This window comes from Physeter macrocephalus, chromosome 1 (assembly GCF_002837175.3).
Source record: "Physeter macrocephalus isolate SW-GA chromosome 1, ASM283717v5, whole genome shotgun sequence".
NCBI lineage: Eukaryota > Metazoa > Chordata > Mammalia > Artiodactyla > Physeteridae > Physeter > Physeter macrocephalus.
Window position 1 is genome coordinate 76324320 of NC_041214.2, and position 17888 is coordinate 76342207.

The following is a 17888-nucleotide window of genomic DNA, read 5'->3' on the forward strand; positions in this document are numbered from 1 at the left end:
ATTATGTTGAGGTAGATTCCCTCTATGCCCATTTTCTGAAGAGTGTTTATAATAAATGGGTGTTGAATGTTGTCAACAGCTTTTTCTGCATCTATTGAGATGATCATATGGTTTTTATTCCTTAATTTATTAATGTGGTGTATCACATTGATTGATTTGCATATACTGAAGAATCCTTGCATCCCTGGGATAAATCCTACTTGATCATGGTGTATGATCCTTTTAATGTGTTGAGGAGGCGGGGAAAAAAGCGGGGGGGGGTTGGGGGGGTGAGGCCTTGGCTGTGGAAGGCGGGGCCTCAGCGAGGGTGAGGTTTGGGCGGTGGATGGGGCCAATGCCCAGTACCCACAGGGCTGGAAAAGGCCCTGGGGGCTGTGGGGGTGGGGCTTAGGCTCAAGGAACAGAAGGGCCCCAGGTGTGCCCCCCACTCCTGGTCTCAGAGGGTGGGGGACCTCACCTGGGAGCCCAGCAGGCTTCCTGGGTTCCAGTGGGTGGGGCAAACACCCTCCTCTCCTCTCCTGCTCTTCTGGTCTAGGAGGGCCCCTCCTGCCTGCCTCTCCTGATCTCCCCGGCCTCCCTCCTATGCCCAGAGGACCAATGCGGCAGGCTTTGGGGTGTGGTGCCCTTGGAGGGCAGGGGACCGCCCTGGGAGCTCAGCAGGTTCCCCGTGCCTGAGTGGGCAGGGCAATCACTCTCCGCTCCTCTTCCACTCCTCCCGGAGGGCCCCTCCCACCTGCCTCTCCTGCTCTCCCCAGCCTCAGGGGCGCCATTCCTGTCTGGCCTCCACTTCTCCTCTCCCCTCAGTCCCCCTACCTCCTACCGGTTCACTTTGGGGTTCCTCCCATCTCCTTGGGCATCAGAGTCCCCCACCAGCGGCTGGCAGGCGCCCTAGTTGTGGGGAGACGCTAACTTCATGGCTTCCCACACTGCCATCTTGACCCCACCTCCCTAAATATTTTAAGTTGAAAAAAGCCAGGTAATTAAGAATATTATGAAAATTGTGAATTTCAGTGAAAACAAATGCACTGTTCAATAATAGTTAAAACAGATATCTTAGACCATAATATACCAATTTTACCAAATCAAATATATCTGTAAGCCAGGCTAATATAATAAAATATTTATATGTTAGTCTCAGTAATTGCTCCCCATGTATAATTTTATATGGTTTTCATTGTCATTGTGTTATAAACAGGAAGAAACATTAACAAGCCCCAAGGGAAAGAAAATGACTACAGGGTGAGGGATAAAGCCAGAAAGTAGGTTTATGGTCAGCTGTTTATGGTGAAGTAGACTTAGTATATTTTAAAAACCAAATGTCAAGCTTCATAGGAGTTTTATATTTATTTGTATATTGCTTTATTTCCTTAGCATTTACAGTGTTAACATAGTTCACTTACAAACTACTCTCTAAAATTCCTCTTGGGAACTTTTCCCAGTTTTTCTCCAAAAAAACTACAAAACTTTTCCACCATCTTGAAGAGAATGTGGAATTATGAAAACTGAAGGTCTAATCTTAGCAACTACTCACTATTACCCACGTGATCGTAAACAAGTCACTTAACATATCTGAGACTTTATCTCTAAAATCATAACTAACGAAAACCTACTCCGTCATCCCCAAGGTTTATAAATGCTACCAATTATTACTAGCTGTCATCCAACAGAGAAAACGTCAACCATAGATGAATCCAACTATTTGTATTCTTGTGCCTGCAGCAAGCCTCCCAGAAGAGCTGGAGAAACTTGCACACTTGAAAGACTTGGTACTAAAATAAATTCATGGTAGTCAACTTCACCTGGGCTTTCACACTGCACAGCAGGCCCATTGTGTTTCTCTAGCCCCCTCATTCTTCCTTTTTATGCAACTGCTGTTTCAAATCCTCTTCACTTTTTTCAAGCCTGTGACATCCCTAGTAAGCCATTTTCAGCAAATGGTCTCAGTGTTACTGAGAAAATAGAATACCCAAGCTTCTGAGCTTCCTGCCAGCAAAGCTGCCCACCCACCGTCATCTGCAGCCATCCAACTTCCATCGAAGTCTAGTCCCTTTGCCTGTGCTCTGAATCCTTCCCCTCTCACCGTCTCAGGGATCTCTACCATCAGTTATCACTTCTGTCACCTGGTTGGTTAACCACTCCCTCTTTACTAAATCCTTCCCACCAGTGTTTAAATACTTCGTAGTCTCGTCTCTTCTTACAGGGAGTAAGTCCCGGTTTTTCCTCCCACCTAACACTCTCTTTCTTTTCCCTTTTTTTTTCTTTGCGGTACGCGGGCCTCTCACCGTTGTGGCCTCTCCCGTTGCGGAGCACAGGCTCCGGACGCGCAGGCTCAGCGGCCATGGCTCACAGGCCCAGCCGCTCCGCGGCATGTGGGTTCCTCCCGGACCGGGGCACGAACCCGCGTCCCCCGCACCGGCAGGCGGACTCCCAACCACTGTGCCACCAGGGAAGCCCCTCTTTTCCCATTTTTAATCAGTTTTTTAAGAACTGCCTACCCTGAGGTTACTATTTCTTTACTTCCCATTGTCTTCTCAACCTGTTCTGTCCTCACCCCTTTCCTGAAACTATTCCTGCTAAGATTACCAATAATTTTCTTGTCCCTAAATCCAATGGATTCTTGACCTCTTAGCAACATTTAACACCCTAATCCAGTGTTTGGGCAAACTACAGCATGTGAACCAAATCCAGCTTCAGCGTGTTTTTATATGGCCTGTGAGCCAAAATATATTTTTAATCTATCTGGCCCTTTACAGAAAAAGGTTGCCAACCCATTCTTAGGTCACACCCAACTTTTAGAATAAATTCTTCTCTTGGCTCTTCTCTTTTAAGTAAGTCTAGTTTTCCTTTTACTCTCTCCTCTCTTTCTCAGTCTCTTGCTAGATTACCAGACCCTTAGATGTTGGAACTCCTCAACACTTTATGTTGGAAGTGGGATCTTCTGGATCTCATCTACTCCTATAGCTTTGTTGAAAACCCCCAAATTTCTGTCTCTAACTCAAATTTCTTTGGAACATCATACATGTTGTTCAACTGTCTACTCAACATCTCCACTTGGTGTGCTACAGATACCTCAAACTCAATATATTTGAAATTTAACTCACAATCCTGTGCTAATCCTGCTTTTCCCTGCAGACTGTCATAACTCAGTAGATTATAACATCATTGCCCACAAAGTTAATGTCAGAAATTTGGGAGTCCTTGAACATCTCTCCCTCTCCCTCCCCTCATTTTGTTCCACCCACATCTAAGTAATCACCAAGTGCTATTAATTCTATTGCCTACATGTTTTTTAGTCTAATTAATTCATTCTGCCCAATACCACCACACACTTAGGTCAGAAACACCATCATCTGGTCAAATGCTTTAACCTCCTAAGTGGCATTCCTATTTCTCTAAAAAAACAACAAAAAACAAAACAAAACAAAAAACTGGTTTTTATTGAGATATAACTTATATACCATAGAAGTTACCCCAAATTTTACAATTTAGTAGTTTTCAGTATATTCACAAGGTTCAAACATCTGTGGTATGTGTCTGGTATTTTTGCCATAAGCATCTTTGCTGTAGACATTTTTGCTGCATAACTAAGTGGTCATAAGGCAATTTTGCCATAAAAGATAAAATGACTAGTTGACAGTTTGGTTTGATAGTCTGGTTTCAACTGGGTGACAGTTTAGTTTCATTTCTCCATTGACACAGTACTCCTATTTTTATATTACATAAATCTTAGCCCTCATAATGATCTACACAGTGACAAGTAGACATGGTGGTCTTAAAATAGTAGATGATAACAGCTATGTATCAATTTGATAGAAAATATGGTGTTAAAACTTACTGGAAGTGTGAAATAAGAGAGTTTAAAGCCAGATCATATACTATACTAGAAAATGATAAAATATCATTTGCAAATCCTTCAGTGATTTGAAGGTGCAGTGTTGAACCCACATTTCCCATAGAACTTTGGAACATTGATTAACAGACTTGTGATAACACTCCAAAAACAAACGGTATAGAGGCTCCATTATAAACATTCATCCCAGTGTTTGGAAACTGATACCTCTCTTAATGAAGGAAGAAACTGTAGCAAAAAAGGAAAAGTGCTATGCCAAATGAGGAGACAGATTGACATGCATTAAAAAATATGTATAAAATAGCATTCTCTTACATCATAGTACAGTTATCAAAATCAAGAAATTAATTTTGATGCAATATTATTATCTAATCCACAGACTTATTAAGATTTAGCCAGTTGTCCAACTAATGTACATTTTACCAAAAGAAAAGCTGGTTTTTTAGTGGTCTATAGTCTAATCCAGGATCACATGTTGAATTTAGTTGTCATGTCTCTTTGATCTGCCTCATTCTGGAACAAGTCCTCATTTTTTGTCTTTCATGACTTGAATAAGATGAGATGATGAAGTGTTTTTTGGTATTCATGATGCATCGACAATAGAGAGCTCTACTTGATACTGAAACACAACAGTAGAGGATAGTGTCAATCACTGAGCATGTAGGCCTGTTTCTTTGGTGAATATCCCCCTTGTCCTCACTAGGGAGCCAGCAAGCTGGTATATCCACCTTCAGTCACTGATGTAGGGCTTCCCCCAGGGGGACATAAATTCCCAGATGCTTCAGGTTTTACAAAAGTGAAGAACAGCTTATGACTTAGTGTAAAGAACCTTTTTAAAAACTATTGTCCATGCATGCATAGAGTTTTTGGTTTTGTTTCAAATTAAACTAGAACTAGGCTTGCATTTATGGTTTGCAGGGATGTACTCAGTAGACTAAGAAACTAAAGCTTTCTTTCTTTCAGGATCCATGCACTTTGTGTTATTGTTGTTAAGTGTTTTTTTTTTTTTGTGGTACGTGGGCCTCTTACTGTTGTGGCCTCTCCCGTTGCAGAGCACAGGCTCCGGACATGCAGGCTCAGCGGCCATGGCTCACGGGCCAGCGGCATGTGGGATCTTCCCGGATCGGGGCACAAACCCGTGTCCTCTGCATCGGCAGGCAGACTCTCAACCACTGCGCCACCAGGGAAGCCCTGTTGTTAAGTTTAAATGCAATTTTGCAACATGAAAACTGCAGTATATGTAATTAGTTGGGAATCTTTGTCATTTGTGATACACCTGTTGCCTGCTGTCTGTTTTCAAAGCTTACTGCTATGTTAGCTATGAAATAAAGCTTTTCTTAGCAAAGCTTTAGGCTTTATTAAGATCAAGGCTGTATAAGTTTCCTATTGGAAATATATTTATTTTTAAAGTGAATGATAATCAAGGAATACATATCAGAACAATTTGCCTTGGAGCTGTAAATGTAGAGCTTATTTCACTACTACAGGTCTTACACGTAAAAGAAAAATGTAGGAACTGTTTGTTCTTTAATTGTTTGGTTCTTTAATTATCTAGCTGGTATCTCTAGGAAACTAAGGATCCCAAGTTTGAAAAGGCACAAAAATCTAATTAAAAATGAGATGCTTATGTATAGCCCACGGAACTCTACTCAATACTCTGTAATGGCCTATATGGGAAAAGAATCTAAAAAAGAGTGCATATATGTATATGTATAACAGATCCACTTTGCTGTATGCCTAAAACTAACACAACATTATAAATCAACTATACCCCAATAAAAAATTTTTTTTAATGAGATGCTTAAAGGGATTTTATCTTGAAGCAGTTTGATTTGTCTGCATTGTAAGCTTGGAAGTGATTCTGCATTGTGCTGCATAAAAGCTGTTCGCAGACCAGAATTTTAAACTAAATATGAACAGTTTAGTATTTAGCCATGTGCTCTGAAAGTCATTTGATGGAGCCTTTATTTGTGTAACATAATAATTTAAGCTTTTGACTTTTAGATCCAAAAGGTAGTTCTGGCACTTGGATACTACTACCTTGGAGCAACTTGTCATGCTTGCATTGTGTGGAACCAGTGTTCAAAATAAAATGCAAAAACTTCAGGCTGGTGGAGGAGGGAGCAAACAATGTCCTGGTACTCCAGGGAGACCATTTGATATGTTAAATAGAATATATCATTGTAAGTATTGCCATATTTTTCCTAGGGCATTTTTTAACCAGTGATATTTGGGTTATGGGAGGGAAAATAATTATCCTAATTGTTTAAGCCAGTTGCCATGCATGAATATCTAGAGGTGATACTAGTACTTTTCTTTAATAGGCTTTATTTTTTAGAACAGTTTTAGGTTTATAGGAAGATTGAGAAGAGAGTTCCCAGCTTCCTATAGCATTAACAACTTACATTAGTATGGCACATTTGTTAAAATTAATGAACCAACACTGACACATTATTATGAACTAAAGTCCAGAATTTATTCAGGTTTCCTTAGTTTTCGCCTAATATTCTTTTTCTATTCCAGGATCCCAATCAGGATACCACATGACATTTAATTTTCATGTCTCCTTAAGCTGTTCTTGGCTATAACAGTTATTCAAATATTCCCTTTTTTTTTATGACCTTCACCATTTTAAAAAAATTTATTTTATTTATTTATTTTTAGCTGCATTGGGTCTTCATTGCTACGTGTGGGCTTTCTCTAGTTGTGGCGAGCAGGGGCTACTCTTCGTTGCGGTGCGCGTACTTCTCATTGCTGCGGCTTCTCTTGTTGTGGAACATGGGCTCTAGGCATGCGGGCTTCAGTAGTTGTGGCACACGGGCTCCGTAGTTGTGGCTCGCGGGCTTTAGAGTGCAGACTCAGTAGTTGTGATGCACGGGCTTAGTTGCTCTGCGGCATGTGGGATCTTCCCGGACCAGGGCTCGAACCCATGTCCCTGCATTAGCAGGTGGATTCTTAACCACTGTGCCACCAGGGAAGCCCGACCTTCACCATTTTGAGAAGCACTGGTCAGATAGTTAGTAGGATGCACTTGTGTTGGAATTTGTCTGATGTTTTTCTCAAGATTAGACTGTAGTTATGGGTGTTGGGGAGGAAGACCACAGAGGTAAAGTAACATTTTCGTCTTATTCTATCGAAGGTTATTACTGTTGATGTTGACCTTGATCACCTGGCTGAGGTAGAGTTTGTCAGGTTTCTTCACATAAACTTATTCTTCCCCCCTCTGCTTCTGTACTGTAGTCTCTGGAAGGAAGTCTCTATGCACAACCCACTCTTAAGTAAGACTTTTTTTTTCGCTTTCCGAAATGGATCAAGATGCTTATTTTGGATGAAGCCAGTAAAAATGTTGAGCCAAAGGATTAAAGGTCAAATCCACGAGATTTACCAGAAATCAAATACAAGGACTCAGGTGTGCACGTGATTTTTCTGCAGCTGGCAGGTTGGGTTCATTGTTACAATATAGCTGTAAAGTGCTATATTGTCCTTTCCTCTGCCAAAAGCAATTGTGTCCTACAATCTCTGTCTAGCTCAGTTCTGTAGTAAGACAGGGACGCTTGGTCTCAAACATTATTTCTCTAAGTATTATTATGAAAACTGTTATAATTTATATGTCAACATAATTAGTCATTGTCTCTTTTTTAAGGTTGTGTTGCTTTCTGCCTTAATGCCAACTGATATGCTGAAGACCTCAAAAATTTCCTGAGAAATCCACTTCAAATTCTAGTGAAGAAAGAAGAACTGACCTTTGAAAAGGTCAGTATCTTATAATAATTTTGAAAAACGGTAATGTTTTTCTAATTGATATACATAAAAATTATAGCCAGGATTTTTTTTAACCTTCTTATTTAATCTCTGTGCTAAAATTGCAGTAACTAGTATCTGTAGTGTCTTAGTGCTTGTAATAAAGCTAACAGAGTAAACACAAGGAAAGAAACAACCATACCAGATAGTAGAAAAACTGCAGGTAACTCCAGGGTATTGTGTTCTAAGATTTGGTACAGAATTTAGGCAGAATTAACAGAATGAATTTCTCTAACTGGTTCCTTCCCATGGTAGGGATAGAGAAGTCAAATGGCTTTTTATTCTGACTCTGATCTGAATTAACATTTTCCTCTCTGAAATACTGTAGGGAAGGAATTGTATGCTCTGTGACATATGAGAGATCGGCCAGTAAACAGGCTGTTCTTTTTCAGAACACAGACAAAGGGTAGACTGGCTCTGAGAAAACGCATGCCAGGAGTTTCAGTTCTGATGTGCCAAGAGCTGTTCTTGCCTAGTATTGCTACTTAAGACACTGTTAATATCTAATTATTTCCTTAACAAACTGAAGCAGGATCTAGTTACAATGTAGCTGTGAAGTGCCTCATTGTCTGCCCCCTGCTCAAAATAAGACTGTTTCCTTTCAAGCCCTGTCAGCCATGGTGGTGCTGTAGCAGCCAGGGATGCATGGTCTCATACACATGTACCAATTTAAACCCTGACTCAACAAATGACTCCTGAGAGTTAAGGCTTATTAATATTTTGCAGGTGGTGACAGAAAGAAAGAGGCATTACCAAGAGGGAATTCAGATAAGGGACCAACCACATTTTGATTTCTACTGACTTACTGGCACTTAATTTAATTACAATATTTACCTACTAAAAGATGGTTTCAAGGGGAAGATTTTTCATCATCCATCTTTGTCAGCTCAAGCTACGTGGGGGAATAAAGACCAAACTCCAGTGAGCTGTGTGATATATATGCAGTTCGTTACTATTTTGTGCCCTGAAAGATTGTATAGAAGTTGCTTTTTGAATCAGAATTTGAATAGGTATTATCATATCTCAGACTCATGATTTTTATGTACAAGTAATGTCTATGGTTATAAACTATGATTTTCCCACTACTTATGAAAACTATATTTTCAGTTGAGTATTTGTCATCTTCATTGAATTACTTGCTTTTATTCTGGAAAAATAAATTCATGTGTTGCTTTTCAAGTATGATCTTGTCAGCCAGACAACCTTGAATGAGGAAATGTAGTAACATGTAAGTTGTATTTAAATTGTACTTGGAAATATTCGTGGTTAAACAGAACACAGTGGGAAAACAATGTGAAATGTAGCCCAGGTTTTGGACCCTATAGAGTAAGATATTCAAAGGGAAAATCAATAATGCTGTTAGATCTGGTTGTCTTAACTTACACATGAGTCTTTTTTTTTTTTAAGTCATGTTGCTCATGTCTTTTGCTTTCTTGGTGATTCCTCTATAATTAAGATTTTTCTAAGCATTTTCTGGTAGCAATTTATATTGACCCTGGCTTAGTTACAGTAGCTTTATCACTAAATAAATTGAATTATGTCTTGCTACTAATATAAAAATAACTTGTCAAAAAATATAGTAGTTGGTAAGAATAGATAATGAGGTGATGCTCAGACATGGCACTGGCCTGATTTAGGACATAGATTCATAAGTGAAACAGCATGTTGTTTGGTTAAAGAGCAAGTCAGTATTTTCATATTTGTTTTCCTCTTGTACTGGTTATTTGGTATTTTAAGTTGCTCCAGCCAAGACATTTTTGATTGGTTCTATGATCTGTTTTAGTAGAAAGCTGTGGTGGTAAACATATCTCAGGCATCTGTGCTACAGTGTATGAGGTGACCTGAGCAGAAAGCAGTGATAAATATGGGTTACCATAATAAATTTTTAGAGGTTTCCCCCACACTGGAAAAAATTTTAAGTCCTGGATCAAATCTGTCCAAGAGAACTTTCGGTAGTGAGGGAAATGTTTTATATCTGCGCTGCCCAACACAGTAGTGACAGGCCACGTGCGGCTACTGAAATATGATTAATGCAACTGAGGAGCTAAATTTTCTATTTTATTTAATTTTAGTTTAAATAGCCACATGTAGCTAGTGGCTATTGCATTGGACGGCATAGTCCTAAACAACAGCTAACATTCCAGAGTTTATATTTTCAGTTTAGAGTTCCAAAAGTGTGTCAAAATGGATTACACAGCTGTTCCTTTTGTTTCGTCCCTGGTATTTATGTTTGTCCCAGGCTGACACCTGCTCTTGGCCCACTTCGGTAGGGGCTTTACTTTCACTACCCCAGACACAATACTGTCATCTGCTCTGTAAGTACTAACACTCAAGTCACCTGATAGAATCTGATCTTGCAACCAGAAGAATCTTTTTGAACCAACTACAAAAGATATCTTTTCTTTTTCTCTAGATATTGTGACTAGGATCTAGTGCTCCAATTAGAAGTCCTCTAAGTATAATCTTGGCAGATAAACAGCCACTGATGGTTAACAAGTAGCTCATATCATTAGTACTTTATGTAGTACTTGATAAGGGATATTCTGATTAATAATTTTTCTTTTGTTCAGAATTGGCAGTGGGAATCAATTTGGGAGGAAGACTGTGGCCATAAACATTGAAGAAGAAGATTCTTTGTGACACTGAGCCTTTCTACCATACTACACTGGAGGAAATGCCAATGAATGTGGCTGACCTAATTTAATTCCTGGGATGAAATGGTTTTGAATGCAGTGCTTGCTGTTGGTGAATAGGCAATTACAAGGTGCATCATGCTTCTTTGGGGGGAAATATTTGAAGCTTTGTCTCAATGCTCACAACAGATCAAAAATATAGATTTTAATAGCAAAGCAACTTCAGCCATGAGCTCCTGTGAGGAAAGTCATTGGTTTTATCCTCTTTAGAATCAGACTGTTGGGGTGGCTATAAAAGATGGGCTTGTACCCAATCGAAAAATGGGCAGAAGACCTAAATATACATTTCTCCAAAGAAGACCTACAGATGGCCAACAGGCAAATGAAAAAAGTCTCAACATTGCTAATTATCAGAGAAATGCACATCAAAACTACAATGAGATACTGCCTCACACCAGTCAGAATAGCCATCATTAAAAAGTCTACAAATAGCAAATGCTGGAGAGGGTGTGGAGAAGAGGGAACCCTCTTACACTGTTGGTGGAAATGTAAATTGGTGCAGCCACTATGGAGAACAGTATGGAGGTTCCTCAAGAAACTAAAAATAGAATTACCATATGATCCAGCAATCCCACTCCTGGGCATATATCCAGACAAAACTATAATTCAAAAAAATACATGCACCCCTATGGTTATAGCAGCACTATTCACAATAGCAAAGACATGGAAACCGCCTAAATGTCCACCTAGAGATGAATGGATAAAGAAGATGTGGTACATATAATACAATGGAATACTACTCAGCCATAAAAAATGAAATAATGCCATTTGCAGCAACATGGATGGAACTGGAGATTATCATACTAAGTGAAGAAGTCAGAAAGAGAAAGAAAAATACCATATGATATCACTTATATGTGGAATCTAAAATATGACACAAATGAACTTACCTATGAAACAGAAACAGACTCACAGACATAGAGAACAGACCTGTGTTTGCCAAGGCAGTGGGGGAGGGGAGAGGAGAGATGGAGTGGGAGTTTGGGGTTAGCAGATGCAAACTATTATATACAGGATGGATAAACAACGAGGTCCTACTGTATAGCACAGGGAATTATATTCAACATCCTGTGATAAAACATAATGGAAAAGACTATGAAAAAGAATACATATATATGTATAACTGAATCACTTTACTGTAGAGCAGAAATTAACTCAACATTGTAAATCAACTATACTTCAATTTAAGAAAAAGATGGGGTTGTAAATCTTTCTTAGAATTTTCTCTCCTAGTTCTCTACACATGGTTGTATTGAGTGTTCACTATCATTTAATAATATACTTGTTGACTGAAAGATATGTGCTGTATAAAAGCAGCCAATTATATTAAACTAGTATATCTGCTGTTATTGTGTTAGTCATTAGACTGAATGGAACTAACTTTAAAATTATTTTTTAAGAAAATATTTGAATTTATTTTGTTTGGTATCGTTTTTATTCAGTAAGGCATTTTATTAGTGGTAAGTGTAGAGTCTTTTGCTAAACACCAGCAACAATCATATTCTACAGTTAAATCTCAGAAAAACTGCTATATTGTATATTGAATTTTCAATAAATTTAAATGAAGTATTTTTTCTTTAAAGTTGTTTGGTCCTTATTCCTTAATGATCTGTACTTCTTGCCATAACTCCATATTTGCAAAGGAAAAGGTTAAAACAGCACTGTAGTAAATATTTTACTCTAGTTGTAAAATTACAAAGGACACAGTGAACGTGGCTTTTCATAAAAAGTTTTAATAGTTCCAAGTTAGCTGCTACATGGCAGTAGCACAAAGACTGATCAACTGCAGATTTCATCAGTACTATCTACTAAGCATTATCTGCTTCTTTGAGAAAAGAGAAGCATTAGAATGTAAGATTCCTCCCTCTTCTGGTATGGAAAACATTTCCTTGTATATGCCATGTGGCTACTCAACAGCAAATTTTTGTTAATAAGCAGTAAATTTCTTTTTCCATAACAATAACATGGAGTTGCTATAGTAGATTCCATTACAGAAGGAATGAGTATGATCCTTGTTTTCTCCTTCTCACAAATTACTTATTAAGCAATCTTTTTTCTTGACCACAGTTTATAATTTGTCAAAAGAACAATGCTGACAGACAGTGACTATTCCACCAGTTGCTTTGATTGGTATCAGATAGGAAAAAAAATATGGTAATGAATTTCTAGGGAAAAGCAGCACCCTTGTCCTTTCTCAGTCTTAGAACTGATGCTTGCCACTGTCGACTGGAAAATAATGTACAGTGTAAGAGCAGTGAGTTTCAGTTTTATTCAGGGACCTTACTGAGGACTATAGCCTGGGCTATAGCCCAAAGCTTTTCAGATAGCTCTGAGGAACTGCTCTGAAGAGGTAGGGATTGGGGGATCCAGTATGTATATGATTTTTTTGGCTGGGAAATACACGTAGTCAAGCATATATATTGGTAAAAGATTACTGCTAATCACATACACAGAAAAACCCCAAATATCTCAAGATGATTATTTTTGTGCTTACCTATATATGGGAAGATGCAAGAATCTGGGGTCATCTAAATTTTTCCTTACATATATATCTTAACTACCTAGGGGCCCATATATTCAAACAACAAAATGCTTCATCCTGAATTCCTTTCAGGGTGTAACATCCTTTGTTTACACAACTTATCATAAAACTGCTGATGTGGCAAATAAGACAAATGCCAGAATCCTTGGAAGTATCAAATGAATTAAAAGTCACCACTGTCTTCAGTAAGTAAATTTTTGAAAGGAGATCCTAAAGAATGAGATGTAGGGGATGGCATCTACCTTAACATCTGTTCCCTACAAAGACTGGAAGGCAGGTGGAGAGAACTACATAAAGATTAGACAAAACCCAACAAACATAACGTGTTGTATTAGGGAAAGGTATAAATAACTACAGAATTTACCAAAAGGCCTGCCCAGCCCTGCATAACAATGTGGATTTTATTCAGAATCAAAGTCAACCATTATCTCCATCTAAAGACACCTGTGATTACTTTCTTGAACTCAACAGCTTCCTCCACAACACTTCTGCCACCAGGGCCCCACTCTCACTTTTCTCCCTCCTATGTATGTGGCCCTCTGCTATGCTCTTGTTACTCTTCTTAGGCTTCCTGTGTGCTCCTCCAAACATTAGACCAACCACTCCCTGGATGTTTTCAGTCTGATGACTCTGGCACTACAATATGTTCAAAACCAAACTTACCATATTTCTCCAGTAATGCCTAGCTCATTACTTTGTACCTCCTTCTCTTATCTAGACTTTGGCAGTGGTCTCCAAATTTGCCTCCCTGCCCTTGGTCTTGCTTTATCCAATCCATTTACCACTCAGCCCCCAGAGTGACCTCATAAAAATATAAATTATTCAATAGCTTTCCTTTTTTGCCTGGGATAAAGTCCAAAGTCAATAGCTTTCCTGCCTTTGGTGTTGCATCTAAAAAGTTATCACCAAACCCAAAGTCATTAAGATTTTCTCCTATGTTATTTTCCAGGAGTTTTATAGTTTTGTGTTTTATATTTAGGTCTGTAATCCATTTTGAGTTAATTTTTCTGATAGGTATAAGGTCTAGATTCATTTCTTTCCATGTGATGTCCAATTGTTCCAGCACCATTTGTTGAAAAGACTATCTTTTCTCCATTTCATTGCCTTTGCTCCTTTGTCAAAGATCAGATCAATATAGTTGACTATATGTAGCTCTATTCCTGGGCTTTTGTAAGGGAAACTGTTTTTCACCTCTACTCTCAAAACTCTACTCACAGAATACTTCTAGTCACTTCCAAGTCATCAGATGTTGGGTTTTTTCAGTCTCCATACATGATTTCACATCCGATTCTTCACCATGCCTGCTGTAATCTGTTGGCAGTGATGTAACAAAATACCACAGACTGAGTGGCTTATAAACAACAGAATTTATTGCTCACAGTTCTGGAGGCTGGAAGTCTGAAATCAGGGTGCCAGCATGGTCAAGTGAGGACCCTATTCCTGGTCGAAGACTTCTAATTGTATCCTCACATAGGAGACGGGAAAATAGAGCTCTCTTGGGCCTCTTCTATAAGGGCACTAATCCCATTCATAAGGGCTCCATCCTCGGGACCTAACCAAAAGGCCCCAGCTACTAATACCATCACATGGGGCTTTAGGATTTCAACATATGAAATTTAGGGAGACACAAACATTCAAACCATAGCAATGCCCAATCCCCAATTCTTTTCTATCTATTGTGCAGAATGTACTGATTTTGGTTATTAAATTTCCTAATCCAATTGTAATAGTCCTTCCATCTGTCATTAAAATAACACAATCATTTAGCCTTCCTTTAAGGTGATGTCTACATCATGCCGGCTTTGGTATGGTCATCGTTCTCATGATCATTATCTGAACTCTTAGCAAATACTGTCACAACATTCATAGTGTCGAAATTAAACCAGCACTATCTCAACACAAAGCACAATTGTCAATCTACAGGCCAAGTCAAAGACAACTGCTAACACTGACACTCCAAATACATTTAGGTTGTACACTTCAGGTGCATCACTTATAGTAATGCACAAATAGATAATCAATTATTGTGACTGCAAATCATGATTGCCAACATCAGCAGCAAGGAGCAACAACAACAAAAACAACAGCAACTCTGGAAGACATAATCTATGCCGTATCCACTCAATACTAAAAATAGTGTCACTTTCTATTTGGGCATCTGCCACATGGACTTATACTTTTTATCCAACCTTCAGCATTCATTGCCTAAAACTGGGATTTTTTGTGTACCGGCTTCTGGGAATGCAGGACTTTCAGTGCTAACTCAACAGTCCTGGGCAAATCAGAACAGTTGGTCACTCTCCTCAGTTCAGTGTAGTCAGGAAGTTTCAAAACCAAACCCTCCCATCCACAGCAACTTCAATTGTTTAGCCACTGTTTACATAAACCATATCTAAACCCCTCTGATAGGGTTGTTGTGATGAGGGGAAGATCTAGGAAAGGTAAACTCCTCTTTTAGAGTGCCCAGTTTCTCTTTCATGACAAAAGAACACCCCAACTCCTCCAAATTAAATATAGTCACTCATGGCCTTTCCCAACCAAAAGCAAAAGCATCTCCATGTGTTGTATATTGGTTTGATATGATTTCAAACCCACTTGTTTGTGACTTAATTTGTTTTAATCCACTTGTTTATGACAAAGACAAACAAACAAAAAGGAAGTTGTTTTTAGATGTAAAGTTGTTTCCACATAAGAATGAAATAAGCTGTGTCAGGATGTCATCATCTCATCTGTGGGGTTAATAAGCACTCAGAGCTCAGCTGCCGAGAGGATGAGCTGGGGGGTTATCAGTAAAAACACATGAAGAAGCAACTAGGATGAGGGGACATTTAGACTATAAATACCCAGAATGTGTAGGGACAATCCGAGAGTTTCGGTTTGGGCAAAGCTAACCTTTGCTGATCTAGCTGGCTGAAGACTGTCAACAAAAAATTAGTTGAGTCAATCAAAAAAAATAGAGTTTTATTTGAGCCAACTTGAGGATTATAACATGAGAGACATTCTTTCAGAAAGCTCTAAGGACTGACTGCTCCCCCTGTTAGAAGTCAAACAGTTAAATACTTTTAGAAACAAAGTTATATATCAGAGTAATATATTGATAGTTTACATAGTCTAGATCTGCACGTACAAGGTGATTAGTGGGTGATCGTGACCCCTTACAGGAAAAGGAAAGGAATATTTTCTCCTAAGGAGTTACCTTGCTGGCACTGGGAGAAAATTGCTCTTTTTGGTCCAGCAGACTTTCTTTTGTATTCTAAGGAGATCTGGTTAATGTATGGTGCAGATGCACAATGCACACTAAAGGGAGGGGATAGTGGCAGAAAGGGGCAGGGAGAGAATTTTATGTTTGAATTTTTTTTTCTTGTCCTGCCTTAAAATAATTTTATTTCATGAAGACCTTGGGACATTGGCTCCTGCAGTGGTAAAGGTGACTCTTACTGGTAGTGGCAGAAAGCCTGCAGCGCCCCACCAGGATCCTCTAGCAGCTTATACCCGCGCCCTCGTTCCCTAGCAACCTGCTATAGCAACAGGGAACTTTTGACTTTCGGTTTGCTAGCAGCTGGACCTCAGCTCCTGATTGGTTAAGCCCACTCTCCCGAGAACCAACCTCAGAGAAAAGGTACACCTCAGCCGAAATGGGACTTTGTCATCTCCCCTCGCCTGCAACAATAGTGTAATTAATCTATCATGTCTTTGTAGTGTTATTTCTTAATTGCCCTATTAAGAGACGTTATCCTGTATGCCAATGGCTTGTGAAATTATAAGTCCCGTAGTGAACTTGTGTTAATCAAACTATTGGTAAAGACAATATCAGTCTCTGAGCTTAATTTGCTGTCCCAAAAGCAAAACATCATGATCTAAATTCATTCATTACAACTAAACAACATTGCCCCAGCCCTGGCTTTGCTGTTGGAGGCCACACCCAGGTGATGGAGGCCCACCCTTCCAGTTCACACAGAGTCATAAAGCTTCTCTAAAGCACATCCTCAGAGGCAGAATCAAGATGGCGGTGTGAGAAGACATGGAGTTAAGAGTCTCCCCACAACTAGGGCACCTGCCAGCTGCTGGTGGGGGACTCTGATGGCCAAGGAGATGGGAGGAACCCCAAAGTGAACTGGTAGGACGTTGAGGGGACTGAAGGGGGAAGAGAAGTGGAGACCAGACAGGATCCATGCCCCTGAGGCAGGGGAGATCAGGAGAGGCAGGTGGGAGGGGCCCTCCCAGACCTGAGGAGCAGGAGAGGAGAGGAAGGCGTTTGCCCCACCCACTCGAGCCCAGGAAGCCTGCTGGGCTCCCAGGTGAGGTCCCCTGTCCTCTGAGACCAGGGGTGGGGGGCACACCTGGGCCCCTTCTGTTCCTTGAGCCTAAGCCCCACCCTCCACAGCCCCCAGGGCCTTTTCCAGCCCTGTGGGTCCTAAGCATAGGCCTTGCTCACCACCTAAACCTCGCCCTTGCTTAGGGCCTGCCCTCCACAGCCAAGGCCTTCCCCCCCTCCTTTGTTTTTTTTTTTTTTTTTTTTTTTACCTTCCTCCTCTTTTTTACTGTTGTGGTACTGATGTACCTTCCAGTTGTTGATTCATCTATATTTTTATTTTTATATTCTTCCTAACGTATCTGTTAGTTTCCTAATCTAATTTTATTTTTTACTTTGTTATTGTTTTTTCTCTCTCTCTCTTTTTTTTTTTTTTTTTGCTGCCCCAGGTGGCTTGCGGAATCTTGGTTCACAAGCCTGGGGTCAGGCTGAAGCTCCTGCAGTGAGAGCTCCAAGTCCGAACCACTGGACTAACAAAGAACCTCAGACCCCAGGGAATATTCATCAGAGTGAGGTCTCACGGAGTTCCTCATCTCAGCACCAAGATCCAGCTCTACCCAAATGCCTACAAAACCCAGTGTTGGAAGCCTCAGGCCAAACAACCAGTAAGACAGGAACACAATCACACTCATTAAAAAAAAAAAAAAAATGAGATGGCAAAAAAATATGTCACAGATGAAGGAGAAAGGT

General features: G+C 39.8%; 2 non-coding genes across 2 annotated transcripts; both read left to right on the forward strand.

Moving 5' to 3' along the window:
* Positions 1-7685: 7685 nt before the first annotated feature.
* Positions 7686-7856, forward strand: LOC112065079 (small nucleolar RNA SNORA81). The gene has a single exon (XR_002891832.1). It is a non-coding gene; the product is annotated as a small nucleolar RNA SNORA81 (small nucleolar RNA).
* A 321-nt stretch (positions 7857-8177) lies between these two features.
* LOC112065067 (small nucleolar RNA SNORA63) lies at positions 8178-8310 on the forward strand. The gene has a single exon (XR_002891822.1). It is a non-coding gene; the product is annotated as a small nucleolar RNA SNORA63 (small nucleolar RNA).
* Positions 8311-17888: the final 9578 nt, after the last annotated feature.